The sequence below is a fragment of the Molothrus ater genome, chromosome 6, assembly GCF_012460135.2.
Source record: "Molothrus ater isolate BHLD 08-10-18 breed brown headed cowbird chromosome 6, BPBGC_Mater_1.1, whole genome shotgun sequence".
Lineage (NCBI taxonomy): Eukaryota > Metazoa > Chordata > Aves > Passeriformes > Icteridae > Molothrus > Molothrus ater.
In genome coordinates this window covers 21,444,035-21,460,656 of record NC_050483.2, presented here as the reverse complement: position 1 = coordinate 21,460,656, position 16,622 = coordinate 21,444,035, and the positions used below count along the sequence as shown (strand labels likewise).

Below are 16,622 nucleotides of genomic sequence, written 5' to 3'. Positions count from 1 at the left end.
GATGATTCAGAAGGGTTTAGTTGGAACAGAACACTTAGAGCACCTCTCCTTTTTTTGTATTGCCTTGTCTGCAAATGTTCAGCCTGCTCAGCTCCTCTTCCATTACACAGCCTTGACCTGGCAACATGTCATGACAGCAAACTTGGGCTGAAAGGGCAAAGGATGTGTCTAGGTTGCAACTTCTGCAGTGTTTGGCTAGTGGGGTGCCACATATGTGTTCAGATCTGAGACCATCTCACAAGACAGACTGCTCTGTAATATCCAGCTTCCTTTAAATCTGGAATTTAAGGCAATAGATGGCAGTGTTGGACTAAAAACTTTGGCTGGAAAGGAAGGTGACTTAAGGGTCCTGCTGATGGCACCCTCTATATCTGCTGCAAGAAGAGTGAACCTCTCCTCTGTTGCGTGCACACCCCTGCTGCAGTCCCCTCTGCCAGGGCTGGGAGGCTGCTCTGCACCCCTCCCGGGGTTCAGCACCATCTCAGAGCTGCATCAATGGAGAAATAGGCTCGTCACTTCTCCTCTCTCCTTTTGATCTTTTATTGGTAATCTGATGATTAATAGCTCCAGGTGAGTAATAACAAAAGAGAAAAGTTAGTTGTATGTGCTGCTGTTATTGAATAGCAGACAGATTAAATGCTGCATGATGCTGAGGTTTTTAAATTAGAGTATTTACTTGAGTTTGCTTCCCTCTCTTGTCTGTGTATTTTTTTTATGCTGGTGGAGAGACTTCATTAATCAATAGATTTTACAAGGGACTATGTATTTTAGCAGCAAATTGTCAGTTACAATTCTTTGCTGCTTAGTTTGTCCTCCAGCACTGTTTACTTCATTGTTCCCTATTAATCAAAGCAGCAAAGGTGAGGACAGCTAGGAAAACTTGTGCTGGATGTTTCTGTTCATTCATTTATTCTGTGATTTGTTATTCTGCCCATCTCTCAGAATCTTCCTGTGCTTACTCAAGTGGATCTATGTCATCATCCCCAGGGTTACAAGAAGAAAGCGCTGATTTTTAATTTCTACTGAGCTGAAGTCTCAATTTTTTAAGCTACAACAATGAAAGCCTCTATTTTGCAGTTTTGAGTAGTTCTGGACCAAGATGTTAAAAATTGAATCCCACAGCCCCCTCAAAGGCAGGTCAGCCTTGCCTAATTTGGCAGCTGAAGCAGTAAATCATGGATTTTAAATGTGTTGTCCAAGGTCATGATGCTGCTCAGTAGCACAACAGGGACTAGGACACAGAATCATCACGTCTCAATTTTGTTTCTTCTCCTCTTTACCCAGATTTAGCCACCAGACTGCACTAGAAAAACTGATTTTCTAGTACAATTAAATCTTAAAAGCTGCAGGCAGAATTCTGTTTCAAATCCCACTGACAAAAACACTCATTGAGCAATGCTGATCAACTACATTTCCCAGATGGAAAGACTGTATTTCCCTCATCAAAATTTCTCCCTGTACAAGGAAGTCTATGTGTAGACCTCCATGAGTTCTTTGTATTCCTACTGCCTTTCCCGATACTTTGTTTCACTTTCAAATGTTTCTTCCACTTCCTAATAACAATGCTGTGGAGGAAGAAGCTTTGTTAATGTAATATGGAGGCAGTTCAGATTCTTGAAACAGAATAGTCGTACCAAAATTTTCAAGGCTTTAGGCTCTTAGTATTTTTGGAAACTTGGCAAAATGTAAGAGTTTTGATCAAGAAGAAATTGGTCAAATATCTTTCAGTTTATCAAGAATGCAATAATTGTACAGTAGCGATTCTGCTGCCGTTGTTATTTCTTTCTTGACTTTTTGCAATGGTCTCACTCCTGGAAGAAAGAGGAAATATAACAGCATGTTGTAACAGTCTATTTGGAAATTGCTTTGATATGTGGCCTGTGAAAAATGTTGTCTGAGCTCCTGCAATGTTATTGCTCTCCAAATCAACTAGAAATAGATTGAACAGGGAGAACTGGTAGAAAGATTCAAATGCATGACTGTGGAGACAGACTTATGATATTGCAAGAAAGTTCTGTGATGAAAACTACCATAGGCTAAAGTTCCAATTGAGGTGAGTGTGGAAGGATTAGAGTGACTTTTATATATATATATATATATATATATATATATATATATATATGTATGTATATACCTGTGAATTTATTGAGATTTGCAAATTAATATTTTCACTCATACTTTAGTCCACTTTTTCTGCATCTGAGACCTCCATTTTTGCCACATAAAATCATGTGAAACAATCACTACTCCATGATATTTTTCAATTTGTCACAAAACTGCACCATAAACATTTGTGATCAAGCAGAGATTAACAAAATTTAAATTATAACAAAATGTTCTACTATTTAACAAATTCAGATCAAGATCTTCTGATCCTCTGGCAGGCAACCCTTGACAAGGGGAAAAAAACTCCGTTTTAGTGCATTAGTTATTGAAAATTAGGAACTAGTAAAGGAGCTAGTAATGTTTGGGAAAGGGAAAAAAAAGGGTAAAGGAGGCATAGTGGATTCAGTCATCTTATTGGGAAAAGCAGATCAAAGGATAATGACCAGAATATTCTCTCTCTGTGTAGAAGTTAGTGGTTTTTGGCAAGTGTGTTAGGAAAGAAAAGAAGATGATGAATAAAAATGAAAAATATTCAAAAAACCGATCAAATTAGTAAGGTGTGTCTAATGTATCTGATCTACTGAGTTGTCTTTAGAAGTTATATTTAATGATGCACCAAAGAAAATGAAAGACAAAATCACAATCTGAAATTAAATGTTTGAGAGTTCTTTAGGAAAACTAGGAAATATTTCTTTTCCCATTTCCCTAAAACAGCTGTCCATCTAAGTCCTGCGGGGAAGTGGGTCTTTCTGAAAAAACTTTTGTGTTTTTTCATGGCCAGAGTGGTCATTTAGATTTGGACAGTAAAGCCTATTCAAAATATCCCTTGCCATTGAAGCTGGCAGGAGCATAGGAGCTGCAATACTTGTTTCAATGTCACATTCTGTTTTCCTGTCTCCTTTTCAGCAATGGCAGGTAATGGATGCATCAGAAACACAGGACCATAGAAAGGTTTAGACTGAAAGGGACCTTAAAAATTGTCTTGTTCCAATTCCACTGTAATGGCCAGGGGCACCTGGTTGCTCAAAGCCCCATCCATCCTGGCCTTAAACACTTCCAGGGATGGGACATCCACAATTTCTCTGGACAACTTGTTCTAGTTCCTCAACATCCTCATAGTGAAAGATACTTGTTCAGGCATTGCACACTATAGTACATGTATATAGTGCAAAATTTTCCTCTCTTCTGGGTCTAGATAAAAATAGGATTATGTCCCAAAGTGTGCAGCTTGAAATTTATAAAATTAATTGAAGCACTAAGACATTAATCCATTTTTACCTCAATTTTTTGAAATGTAACGTTAAATATGCCCTGATTCTCTATACTTGCTGTGGGGCTATTTATTAAAAAATAATCAAATCTGTGTGTTTGTAGGTCAGGCCTGAGTTCTTTGAGGGTTCAGAGCTTTGTAAAACTTTCTGCCGTAACTGAATTAGAGGATAAGAATAGAAAAATGGATATAAAGTTGCAGAGTGGCAGAGAAACCAAGAAGAAAAATGGGATTTTGCACATTCTAGGTTCTGGCAGGACCAGGCAGCCTGAGCATGACTGTGACAGGATATTAAGTTTCATAGTAACTTCAGGAATATTGTTTTCTGTCTTATATCAGGAACTCTCTCAGTTTCCCCAGGACTGAAATGTTGTTCAATTAGTGAATTGCTTTTTGTGAAGAGTTCTGGTAAATGGGAAGTGCTTCATATTGGCAGTCAAGGCTACAGAATAATCATCTAGGAGATTTTGTGAAGGTCACATTGATTTAGTGATTTGCAGCCAAATTGGACAAAGCAGAGGAGATTGTTTTGTCAGCAACAGTCCTGCACTAGGATGAAACTCAGCCATACACAGAGGATCAGAACAAAACTTAAGTAATCAGATCTTGTTTGGAGATGCCAAAGGGAATCTAAGTGAGGCACAAGGATTGTGTGGAACTTTTAGGATATTCACAAATATTGTAGGGGAACATAGCCAACATTTAAACTGGAACTACTGACCATTTTCTTTTTTTATATGTTTTCATCATGGTAATATTAGAGGGTACAGTTATTGGATAACAGTAACTGCAGGAAGATAAAAGAAACCTGAAATCACTACTGAGCAGGAAAGAAACTTTTGGGTTCAATCCTACAATGTAGCCTGTTGACGTTTCCACTGAAAAAACATCTGGTTCTGTTGTGTGTTCTATATTGTATTCCACTGTGTCTAGTCTTACATTCCTCTGTCTGTCTCTTTATGGACAGGTGTTGTGAGGTGAAAGGTGAGAGCAGATCTACTAATGGAAAAATGACTCAGGTTTACAAGTGTAATTTCTGGCTTTATCCCAATCTTTGTGGGTAAATTATATGATGTGCTTCTACCAAATTATGATTTGTGCTTCTACCTTACACCCACTGAATGAGATGTGCCTTTTCCAAAGTTTATTTCCTTCTAGTGAATACTTAGATATACTAGAGCAGACTTTTTCACTGATCTGTACATATGGTAGTAGCTTGAAGTCCCAGTGTGAGTGCTGAGTGGTTCAGTTCATAAAGCAGCTAGAAAAGCCCTGAAACATTGTTGAGGGCAACTTTTGGCCTGACATAAGTTATTATAAGAAGTGCATCAGAAATTATTGCATATTACCAATGATAATGTACTTTCTCAGTAAAGAGAATGAGGACACTGCCTCTTAAAGAGTGAAGCTAATTCTGTGGAAGATTCAGCATTTTCTCCAAGAATAAAGAATAAGACAGAAGTTGAAATGATCAGAAATCTTAGTAAAGAAGAAATCATCTATGAAATGAGCAGTTTTAAAATAATGATACTTTTTTTCCTTTTTTGAAAAGAATCACTTTGACAACATTAATAGTCAGTAAACTCCTGTTTGATTAAGTACGATTATTTCTGCTTTTACAAACAAAGGAAAAAACCTTGACTTTCACTGAAATCACAGGACAATGCTACTTTTTATGCGAAGAAGAGCCCATCACTCTGCTGCTTGACTGTGAAAAAAGTCTCAGTGGCACAGAGATCCCTATGTGAGAAAAGAAAACTGTGGAATTTATATTTCATGAAATTAGCCTAACTATAACTTCTGACTTTGTGGTCAATCAGCTGCCAGCAATATTTCATAATTCCACTGCCTCTTTGGTTGTGGAGTTCACCTTTGAACAGCATTTTTGCCAACAGAAATACCAAGAGAGACTAAAACTGGACCTGAAGCACCTCAGAAGCGTCTGCTTTCTTAGTGAATTTAGAGGATTCTGTGTCATAAGCTGAGCCAGTGAGGTTTTGAAGATTGAGTAATCCTTCTTAGCCTTGTATCCTGCAGGGAAAGGGGCTTGGAACAACATCTAACAGCTCACGCAAATGAAAAGACTCACTCAAAGGCAAAGCTGTTCACTCAAGTGGTTTTTTTCTCAAGTTCTACACTGGCTCTTAGGACTTTACTATTAGAAGAACAGAAATGGTTATATTAGGGTATCTAACTCACATTCCCAATGCTGGTCCTCTTTAAATTGTATAGAAATTCTTGAAAGGGGAATGCATCCTAATGAAATATATAGTATTGTAGTGCACTGTAGTACAAAAAAATAAAAGTAATAGGTTACAAATGTGACTGGAGAAGAACACAAAATGAAAATTTGAGCTAGTATTTTTATATTTTACAGCTCAGATTCAAAATCTGCAGATTTCTGCAGATGAGGTGAACAATCCTGATGTGCTCTTGAGATGCATTGGGTTTGCACATGCTTATGTTACTCTCTTCGTCTCCATGATTTCTTACTTACATACAGGGTTTTCCTTTTTGACATATGTAAGGATAGAAAAAGTTCTGTCTCAGGAGCTCCTAGTTTTTATTGGTGTAGTACTTCAGATTCGGGGATGGTTCTGAGAAGAAGTAAGAACAGTCATGAAATTCCTGATTGAAGAAAATTTTCAGAATTTCAGAGGTAAGATAAAAATTTAGGTTCTTTCCATTTTCACACAATTTCCCTTAAAGGTGTGGGGAATTCTTCTCCAGGAGGTATTGGGTGTTAGTGCTCTGGTATAACAATTAGACACAATGACGGAAATCTGCCTTCAGGCCTTGCATTTTTGAAAGAACATATTCATGTTTTGCTCTCAAAAATACAATTTATCAACAGAGTGCTCATTAAAGTTACACATGGTTCAAGACTTTCTGGTAAAACTTTTACTTTAAAATTTGTGATTTTGAATTATATGTACCTCAGATTTTCATTTAAAAAAGTTAAAAAATCCAAATCTAAACATCCAACTCCAGAACATTCTGTTTTAATGTCTAAACTATTTTTATTTTACAGTAATTTTCAACTGAATGTGAGTCTGACTATTGTGTTTTGCTGCCAAAAAGCTAGCAAGAAAATATTCAGAACACATGAAAGGAAATAGTTTCCTATTATCTCTTTATAAATGTGAAATACAAAGCTGTGTTTCGTGTCAGGTACAAACAGGCAATGTGTGTATTTGTGAATGAGAAATATGTGGACCCTGACAATGGGAGAGCTCTGAATTCTAATAATAACTGAGGAAAATAAAGCATGGAAAAAGGCCTTTGGACCTATCTTTTGTTTGCAATTAGCCCTGGTTGATTTAGGAGCATTGGAATTAAAGTGTTGAGGATGTTGCTTCTTGCTTGCAGTTAGTCCATAAAGAGCTCTGCAATAATAACCTTTTGAAGTACAATTTTAGTATATTACTTGTATCCTTGAAACTATTGCTTTGGAATATATTTAAAGGAAATATGCTTATCTCACGCCTTATTGAAGCAGAGAAAAACAGCTTGAGAAAGGAAGATGAACATCACCTCAAGGATTTATGGTTTCGACCAAGGGAAGCTGGACATCACTGTTAGATTTATAGTCTCTGCAATTAAAAGGTGGACCCACATCTGGGGACCTGGACTCCACCAGATGGGATTCATCTTCTTTCGGAAACTGGACCGCCACCATCTGGGATCCTCCTTTTGAGATACATCCTGAGAAACTAAGATCACAATAGTGTATAGAATTGTGATGTAATAATTTGGAATAAAAATTGCTGATGAGTAAAAAATTGGAAATAGAAACTGCTGAAAAAGCTGATGAGTACCCCTAGAAACACCTGTAACCCTCAACTATTGGTGTGCAGTTGGAGGGAAAACTTCCCCCACTGTACTCAGCGCTGTATTGCTCATACTTTACCATATTAAATAATAAATTGATTGCTGCTTGAATACTGGCCTAGTCAAGTTTCTTATTCATAACATAAAGAAGAGGAAATTGCACCATATCAGTGCTCCTTATAAAGAGCTGTTCAGCCATCTAAAAGATTTAAAATTATAATCAATATTAGTAGTCATAAGCCAGACTTTTATTAATTTTAAAATGTGGAGAATTTTAAATTTTTGAGCATTTCTGAAAGCAGCTAAACAAACAACCTGCCTTAGCCTAGCAAAACAAACCTGATTGTGGTAAATATAGAGGTGTCTGAAAATGTATCTATATGCCAGAATTGCAAGAGAAAACATCAATAATGGGAAAGAAGTAGAAGCCTAACTGTTTGGAAAATATTCGGTGTGTGTTTCTTAATATTAAAAGATTTAAGAGGAATCCTTTTTTTATCTTTGTATTGTAGTTGTGTATTTAGGACTTTTCATCATGTTAGAAATTTTCCTACTTTGCATCACAAAAATGCTTAACTGCCTCTTCTGTATAAAACACAGTGTAGCATTCTGATGAGTTTTTGTGATTGTGTGAGGAAAATTTTGAGAACAGAATTCAAGGGCAGCTGAAACTGAAATCCAAATGCTGTGAGCTTTGTCTCAGATAAGTTAAAAAGTACCTCTGGGTGAAACAGTACTATGTTTGTCCTTGAAGCATCATGTCTAGCTGTGTTCTTACAGGCACTTTAAACACAGGAGGAGAATACTGTGGTGGCCAGCCAAAAATGGCCCTTGGTGCAAGAGACAAATTGAACAGCTCAGGAAAACACTTCATGCTGAATCAAAAAAAAAAAAAAAAGAAAAAAAAAAGGAAGTGTAGAGAGTAGAAATATTTGCAGAAAAGAATGTCTACCAAATAAAGCAGAAAAGCAGACAGCTTTCTTCAGGTCAACTTTCTGACATTTTTTCTTATCCAATATGAAGTAGCTTGTAATTTTGAAAATTCTTTTTGCTATCAAAGAATTGTTGAGAAGTTTTGTTGTTGGTTGACCATCAAAGCATTCCAGCCATCTAGAAAGAAATTAATACTTCCATATTTTTAATATCATTTCCCCTTCTATTGGAGCTGAAAATATTCGTACAGGTTTACCCGAATTCTGCAGTTTCTGGGAGATTGGGTTTTCATTTTACTGTTTGTGAAAAAATGTCATCAAACCCTGGTCTTTAGCCTCACATTTTAAAAAGTAGATGTAGTGTGTCTTCTGCCAGCAAACCCTTATACAGAGTCTCATATCAAAGCAAATGAAAGCAAAAATTACTGAATTTGCCACTTGCAACTTTCTAAGATTAAAGAAAGGTTATTTATTGTAAACAAGAACAAATCATATTCAGGAATAAATAAACGAACAGTGTTTTTCTTAATTTGTAAGATGAAACTAGAAGGGAGACTGAATTGTGTCTAAAACTACTCCACTGTGTGTTTCTGAGGTAAATGTCATTGCTTCTAACACAGTTTTCTTAGCACCTTCTTCACAGTTTGATGTCTGTAAGTACAATGAATGATTAATTGCTTGTAGGGGCTGACCATCACTGACAATCAGGCAGTGCAGTATCATTGGCTGATTTTTTTTTCCACATTGCAAGTCCATCAATATTTCAGTTAAATATACTGGGAAAAGAATTGTCAGGTAAATGTTTGTAAATATGTTCTTGTTTTTGTACTTTCTGTTCTAGTAAATAAATGGTATGAAACCCTGCCTGCTAATCCTCAATCCTTCTCCTTATAATCACAATGTCGCATTTCTTCCTGAATTTTAGGCCTTCTGAAGCCTCATAAAAGTGTCCATCTCAAACTTGCAGGCTGTGCTTGCAAGTGTAAGACCAAACTTCCACCAAATCTTGTAGAAAATGTTGATAAAATACTGCACTGTTAATAGCAAAATTGGCAATTGCTAGCAGCTAAGTTTCTTTGCCAAAAATTAACTGCAATATAGCTTTAAAAAGTGGCATATATTCACAACAATATATTGTAATTTGAAATACATGCCGAGGAAGGAATATCTAGATTATGTTAAAAATCTCCACATTTCTGCACAGCCATTGTAATTGTCATGATCCTATTACCCTAAATGTACCTGACTGCTGCATTTCCATTAAATCAGGCATTTAAAAAAATCTCATTTAATAGCAGAAACATGTCTTGAAATTTAAATAGAATATCTTGATGCTCATTTGCAAGTAAACTTTGTTAGATAATTTGTTAGCAACTACACATAAGGTCTGTATATAAGAATAACCTAACTAAATTTGTTTGCCCATTCTATAAGGACCTGGATATTCATATTTAAATTTAAAAATTAATTAGAAATCAGATGTAGTACATGACATCTTCTTCAAATGTAGAAGTTTACAAAAGTCCATAAGGGCATTAAGTATTTATATACATAATTTTATAGAATGAGCAAACAAGGCCAAAAGAATGCTTCTATAAACATGACTTCTGTTGAACTCTAGGTTCTCACATCAATTTCTTCTCTTTTTGTGCTTGACCCCAGTGACTATATTTTGATTGGCAAGATGAGTTTTTTGAATGAAATCTCAAGTTACAACTAGTATGTGTGAGGCAGGGGTTGAGGTTCAGTTCTCCTAATGGTTCATTCCAAGGAAAAAGTTAGGATCCTGTCATTCAGCATAAAAAGTTTAAAATCTCTGTGTTTTCCTATAATAAAGAATGTACAGTGTTAACTAAGCATTAGAAAGTAATTTATGACCATCTGATGAAGAAAAGACATTCTGACCCATATTAGTATCCCCAGAAACACACTACTGTGCCCAAGGGAAGTACAAAAAATGTATGCCTCACTTAATAAAGCTCCTGATTAAGTACTGTGAATAAAATTAAGTATGCATACAGTTTCTCTTTCTGCTTTTGAAAATCTATGAGATTTCTACCAAGAGCCAGAGGAAGTTTACACTGTGAATGTTTTACATAAAGAAGCTCTGATTTAAGATGTATATACAGCATTGTTTGTGTCTTTGTTTTAAAAAGAAGTGTGTTTGGAAAGAAGGCTGAATCATGGCACAAAGATGAATAATTACTGTTGGTTTTACACTGACTCTTACAAGTGACATCATCCTCTTCCACTGAACCTGCAGAAAGCATAATTCTCCTTCCACTGTGAAAATGAAAGTGGTGTCTCAGACACCAGAGAAACCTGTTCTAAATATATCTTGTCAGAAAAGTGCATATTAGTTTTAGATGTGGGTGCATGTGTTTCTTTTTCTCTTAACCTTCTTCGTAGTTTCTCAACAAGCATGATGCAGAAACTCCTACTAAGTAGTCATGGCACTTTATTATATGGTAATATTTTTTAACTGGGATCTTTCTACACCTAATTAATTAATAACTAAGAAAAGAAACATTCCACAGGCCAACAAGTAAGAAGCAGTTTGGATAGACTTACAAGTAAAAGATAAGTAGGTATACTTGGTATATTTGATGTACATTTGCAGCAGAGCAGTCACTGAGATCCATTTGATCTTGTGAAATTTTGAAACCAGTATTTACTAAGATGAACTTAGCAAAGCAGACATCTCTGTCTCAACATTCTCTGCAAGAAAAGCTTAATGATTTGACCAAGTTAACCTAAGAGTTCTCTAGCATATTTTTCCATGTCAAGCGTGGCTTCTTGAAGCACAAGAGAGTGCTCCATCTGAAAGTAGCAAAAGTGTAAATTTTACTCAGAAATGAACAATTCAGAATTATTTGTCCTCCTAATAAACACTTTCCTTGGTGATAGTGGTGTTGGTGGTGAGAGGGAGGAAGAAGAGATGGGGAGTAAGACAGGGAATCAAACAGTTAATTAGATATGCAAACATCAGCTTTAAGTGTGACTACTTTGAAATAATTTACTTCTCTTTAGTGTATTTGTTAAAGGTTGCAGGAATCTCCAGGGCACAGCTCTTTTTTTTTCTCCTTTTTTTTATTTCTTTTTTTTAAAGATGAGCTCAGTTTAGGGAATTAGCTAATTTGGGAGGACTTGATCTGTTTGTCTTTTTCATAAACTGAGTACCATTGCATTCTGTGAGCAATGTCAGTGATGCATGATGCTTGAATTAAATGTCACTTTGGCTGAGGCCATATGTCTCAGACTAGACATTTAGAGATATAATTCTCCCATTGGCTTTTACAGTAAAAAAAGAAGCTATCTACATAGACGTAAATGACAGATTAATGTTAAAAGGTGAATGCTGATTATCCTGGTCATTATTGTCAAATTTGTAACTTGTATGGTGAGAGGAAAGATGTTGGGCTCAATTCCAAACTTTTACACCAGGAAAGTCTGTTTGTGAAACTTCAGCTGTCTGAATTTAGTGAGAGAACTATCTCTGTGCACACTTTAGTGGTAGACTGTTATTTAGCATTTACTTCTATCAAGTATTTACTTCTATCAAGCCTATGTTCTCAAACACATCACTGATTTCATGTAGATTTCCAATCAGATTAAAGGTTTTCTCTTCACTTGAGTACTCAAAGGGAGGAAGAGGTTAATTTGTTCCTTCCTGAGAAAGAGTGTCCTGCATGTTTTAAGGCACAGACCCCTAGGAGATATACCCCTGGATTTAGAAGCATATCTTCCTTTTGGCAGGAGAAGGTTCAAACAGCTCATTTAGCTCTGCAGTATTTTCTTACTCAAGTTGCTTTCCCAGCAGTCTGTGAGTCTCTGGGGAAAGAAGAAGTGGAAATCTCTGAAGCCTGAGGAGAATATGCACAAACTTCCCAGTCAGCAGGAATGCCATCTATAGTAGACCTGCCTCTGCAGCCCAGGTTTGCATGACCTTTCAGTTATGACTTCTGTGGCTGAGGATATGAAAGCAACTTTAAATCATCCTGGAATTCAGGTTATCTTTACAGAGTTGAACAGACCCCAAAGAAGACATTTGAAAACTGTTTACGCCATCCTTTTTTATCCCTTTTAACTGGGTTAAATGAGAAAATATTAACTTATCTTTGATTTGTAGCCCTTGGATAGTCCTCCGGCAAATAATACAATTTTAAAGTTGTACTGATGACTACACCCACAAACGCTAGGCACTGCACCAGCATAAGAATTAAAGCCTTTCACACCTTCTCACTGAAAATGAAAGCAAACTTGAATGAAAGACTAGGGGTTATTTGCCCTAGTTTGTCTCAGTCTACCACTAAACTTACATAAAACACATTCCCTGAAAATCCATGTATTCACCGGACTGTCTATTTTAGCTTTCTTATCTACTTAATATTTCAGAGAGAGAGAGAACGATTTCCACATGATACACTGGCACAGCCCCTCTGTGTAAATACAGTGCCTTTACCTGAGCCTGCACAAGTGTGTTTACCTGCGGTTCCTGTCTGCAGCATTGTGGGAAAGTGTGTACAAGCACTTAGTGACCACTGTGACCACTAATCATCTCCACTGATTTGTGGAGATGTTTAGAGTCAGAAGGTAGTATCTTAGTCTGATGACAAATGATAATCTAGGGAGAAAAGGTGGAGACATTTCTGCCTAATCACAAGGGCTGACATACTATCCATAAATCCTCTTGTGTTTTGTTCCCAATGACACCTGCCTACCACTATCAATATTAACCTAGTTCTCATTTTACATTAATATATCTCAGGGATTATAGGGGTGCTCAGGTACAGCTGTAAAGTTTGAGACATATAATGAAATGCTATCTTTTTTATTTTTGAGTAGTTTAAGACAAAGAGAACAGCATAGTTTTGGTGGCTTTGATCAAATGACCACAGGAGAGGTTAGAAAGGAAGGGTGATCCCTGATTATAAAAAGTCTTGGAAAACTTTTAATCATTTTCCTCTGATTGATTTAATCATTATTGTAAAAAGGGACTACAGAGTTACTGTTTCTATAACAATATTATGTCAGTATGAGTCACAAAGAGTAAGAGTTGGAGGAAGAAAGTTCTGAGTATGCAACAGTTGCAGCCTTGCTTTGAACAGCATGAATGGCATATATAAATCCATACATACAAATAAGTTAAGACACTATAACACTCACAGCTTTTAATTCCAAAATTAAACAATCCAAAATACATGGGAGGTTCTCACAACAAATGCTTATTTTCTATTTTTCCTATTTCTTATCTTCCTTAGCTATTCAGGGATGAAGACAACAGGACATGAGAATAGGAAAGAACAGTCTATTTATGTATTGCAGAAAACTTTCACATATAAAAATAAGCAACAAAATTAATAGACCCATCAAAGCTTTGTGAAAAAACACAAATCAGGAAAAAACAATATGCTCTGGCAGTACTCTTTTAAACCTGTGTGAAGTTCACTCTGAAACCATGAGAATTTTCAATTTCTCGTCATAATGATACTTCAATGCTTGGGACTGCAATAAGGACTTTGTGTCCACTACTGGCTATCGATAACATACAGTCTATGCCCAAAATCACAGGTGGAAATTATTGGCCAATGTAAAACCCTGTTACAATTCCTCTTTGAAAGAAAAGAATTATTTTTTCTGTCATCAGTCATCCACCCTGCAACAAAAACTGAATGCGAGTCTTAATGCTGTGATTCATTTTTCCAGTCAGATCAAGAAAGAAATAAACCTGCAACTAAAAGTGCAAAAATACTGAATTGTGTTCCTTGGAGTAACAAGACTTCTTCTGTGGGAACTGCTAGAAGAAAAAATTTCAATGTTACATCAAGGTCTGGCTGAATAAAAAGGGTTGTTTTCTGTTTAAAAATCACGATCTTTCTGTGGGTGATTGAATATATGTATGGAAAGGAAAATATATGGGCAAGTGTTTGAGAAATTTTCGAACTCTACTTTTTAAATTTATTTCTTTGGGACAGAATTTAGTGCTCAAAGTTTCTTAGCCATTTGGAAGTTGATTCTGAAGTGTTTTATTCTTTTCTCATTTGTATATGTTAGCAGTACCACTGCTGTCGATTGGTACTAGGTATGTGGTGTAAGATGCATTTCCAGCTCTGTTCAGCATGCTACAAAGGTTATTGTTAAAAATCCAACATTCATCCATTGTAATTGAATCTCAGATAATATAGCCACTGGATCAGTGGCTGACATTTTAGTGACAGCCATAAAACTCTAGCACAGAGAAGTATGTTGCAAAGCCCTGTTCTCTAAGTGAATCTCATACACTACAGCACTTTAGATAACAAAGATTTTTATTTCTTTCAATAATATACAGACCTTTAGAAGTATTAATGCTACATGCAAGAGTGACACACAGTTTTACCACTGCTCAGAACATCTATGGTCCACCTAACTATGTTACTCAGAAAGATTTTTGGAAAGAAAATACTGTCATGGTTTTAAGGGTGTTTGTGAATGTTGATTGACAACTGGCTAAACATGAGCCAAGGTGGCCAAGAAGGCCAATGGCAGCCTGGCCTGTACCAGCAATTTTGTGGCCAGCTGGACCAGGTCAGGCATTGTTCCCCTGTACTCAGCACTGGTGAGGCCACACCTTGAGTGCTGTGCCCAATCTCATACAATGAGAAGACACTGAGGTGCTGGAGCATGTCCAGAGAAGGGCAATGGAGCTGGTGAAGGGTCTGGAGCACAAGTTTTGTGAGGATCAGCTGAGAGAGCTGAAGTTGGAGAAAAGGAGGCTCAGGGGAGACTACCTCTTTTTACAACTACCTGCTTCAAATATTTCAATTCTTCTACTCTGGTTATATTTTAAAGGGTACTCACTGATTTCACAGACATTAATAATTCTGTCATTTATAACCAGAATACCTAAAATAGGTGATAAAATATCATTTATCAGTGTATATTTACAGGTGAAGTGTGGTCTATTGAAGAAAAATGACCTTTCATTAGAACAAAAGATAGAAACTATTGCCAATGGCAATGAAAGAAACCTAAGGTTTGATAGTTCAGTGACAGGATAATGGACAAGAACTTATATATTCCAAGTGTTTATTAAAGAAATTAGTTCTAATAAAATGTCAGTCTTAGCCAATGTTATGTTCTAGTGACTGGGAAAATGAAAAAGCAAATCAAGAGCTTTAGTTATCCATTCAGTTCTACCTGCATAATGTTTCATTTCATTTGTACTATCCCTTTTTCACAACAAGCAAAGAAAAAAATGAGCAAAAAAAAGCCAAAAAGGACCATCAAATAATGTATAATGGGGGTAATAACCTGTAAGTATGTGATGTTTATGATTGTGCTACTCCTTCCAGTTAAACCACCTGTCTTAAAGTACTGAAGCACTGCAGAGTAGAGGAATTCTGGTACTAAAGAGTTCCAGTGACTATTTTTCCTATTTCCTGTGGATGAATTTTCAGTTCTGGTAATTGAAATTATACTGTTGTTATGATCCCCCAGTTAACAGACCTCACAAGACATGGAAGTTTTTATGGTCATCTGTCTTGTTTTATCAGAATGGATTGCAAAATATTCTTCAAGCCTTGTAGGGTAGAAAGCAGAATGCAAAACATTTGCATCTTTTTAGATATCACATAGATAACACTTGCACCCACTGAGGGGCAGAACTAAAATAAAACTAAAATAAAGACTTAAAATGTAACATCTGTCTGCCTCTACTTCTGAAATTACACCATCTGATGAGATATGACACTAATGTCCGTTAATATTGACTGAGGAGCAATTTCCAGTAACAGTAATAGATTCATCTTGACAACATGTTATTCAATGCCAAAAACATGCCCTTGGCTCTGTCTGGAGGGATCTTTCTGCTGTTTTGGGGAAACAGCACCAGAGAGAGAGAGACTCAGGGTTAAAGTGAGTGAAAACGTGTTTAGCAGGCTGATCTGGATGTTCTGCCTTGTTAATTCTCCCATTGCTTCAACAGACTGGAAAAGTTAGTCTGATGTGGAAAATCCCTGTGTATGCATCCATTAAATACAGAGAAAAACTGAATATAGTAATACAAGTGTGTTCCCACATGTGCTGAATAGAAAGGAATAATGCCTCCCCGCTTGGTATGTGGCTGGCCTTCTTTGTCTAAGTCACTCCTAACTCAAACTCAGCCTGCTCTTCATGAGCAACCCTCTGCCCATTTCTGCACAGCTGTGTTATAGCAACTTGCCTGTTGCTTGTTGCCTGTTGCTTACACCTTATGTACAGGATTCTGCATTTGCTTTTTATGGACTTTATGTGGCTCCTGTCAGCCCACGACTCCAGTCTGTTGAGGTCGCCGAGTAGCTGCTGTACACTCCAGTGCATCAACAACTGCCCACAATTATTTGACATGCTGATGGTACATCCATCTTATCACCAAGATGGGTAAAAAAGATGATAAACACTCTCAGTTCCAGTACTGACCCACGAGGAATGCCAATAGTAATGAGCTACCAGCTGGTAGGGGA

General features: G+C 36.6%; 1 long non-coding RNA gene across 1 annotated transcript; it reads left to right on the top strand.

Annotated features, from left to right (window-relative positions):
• Positions 1-411: 411 nt before the first annotated feature.
• LOC129046723 (uncharacterized) lies at positions 412-7,318 on the top strand. Its single transcript, XR_008508461.1, has 3 exons — positions 412-570; positions 5,880-6,035; positions 6,873-7,318. It is a non-coding gene; the product is annotated as an uncharacterized LOC129046723 (long non-coding RNA).
• Positions 7,319-16,622: the final 9,304 nt, after the last annotated feature.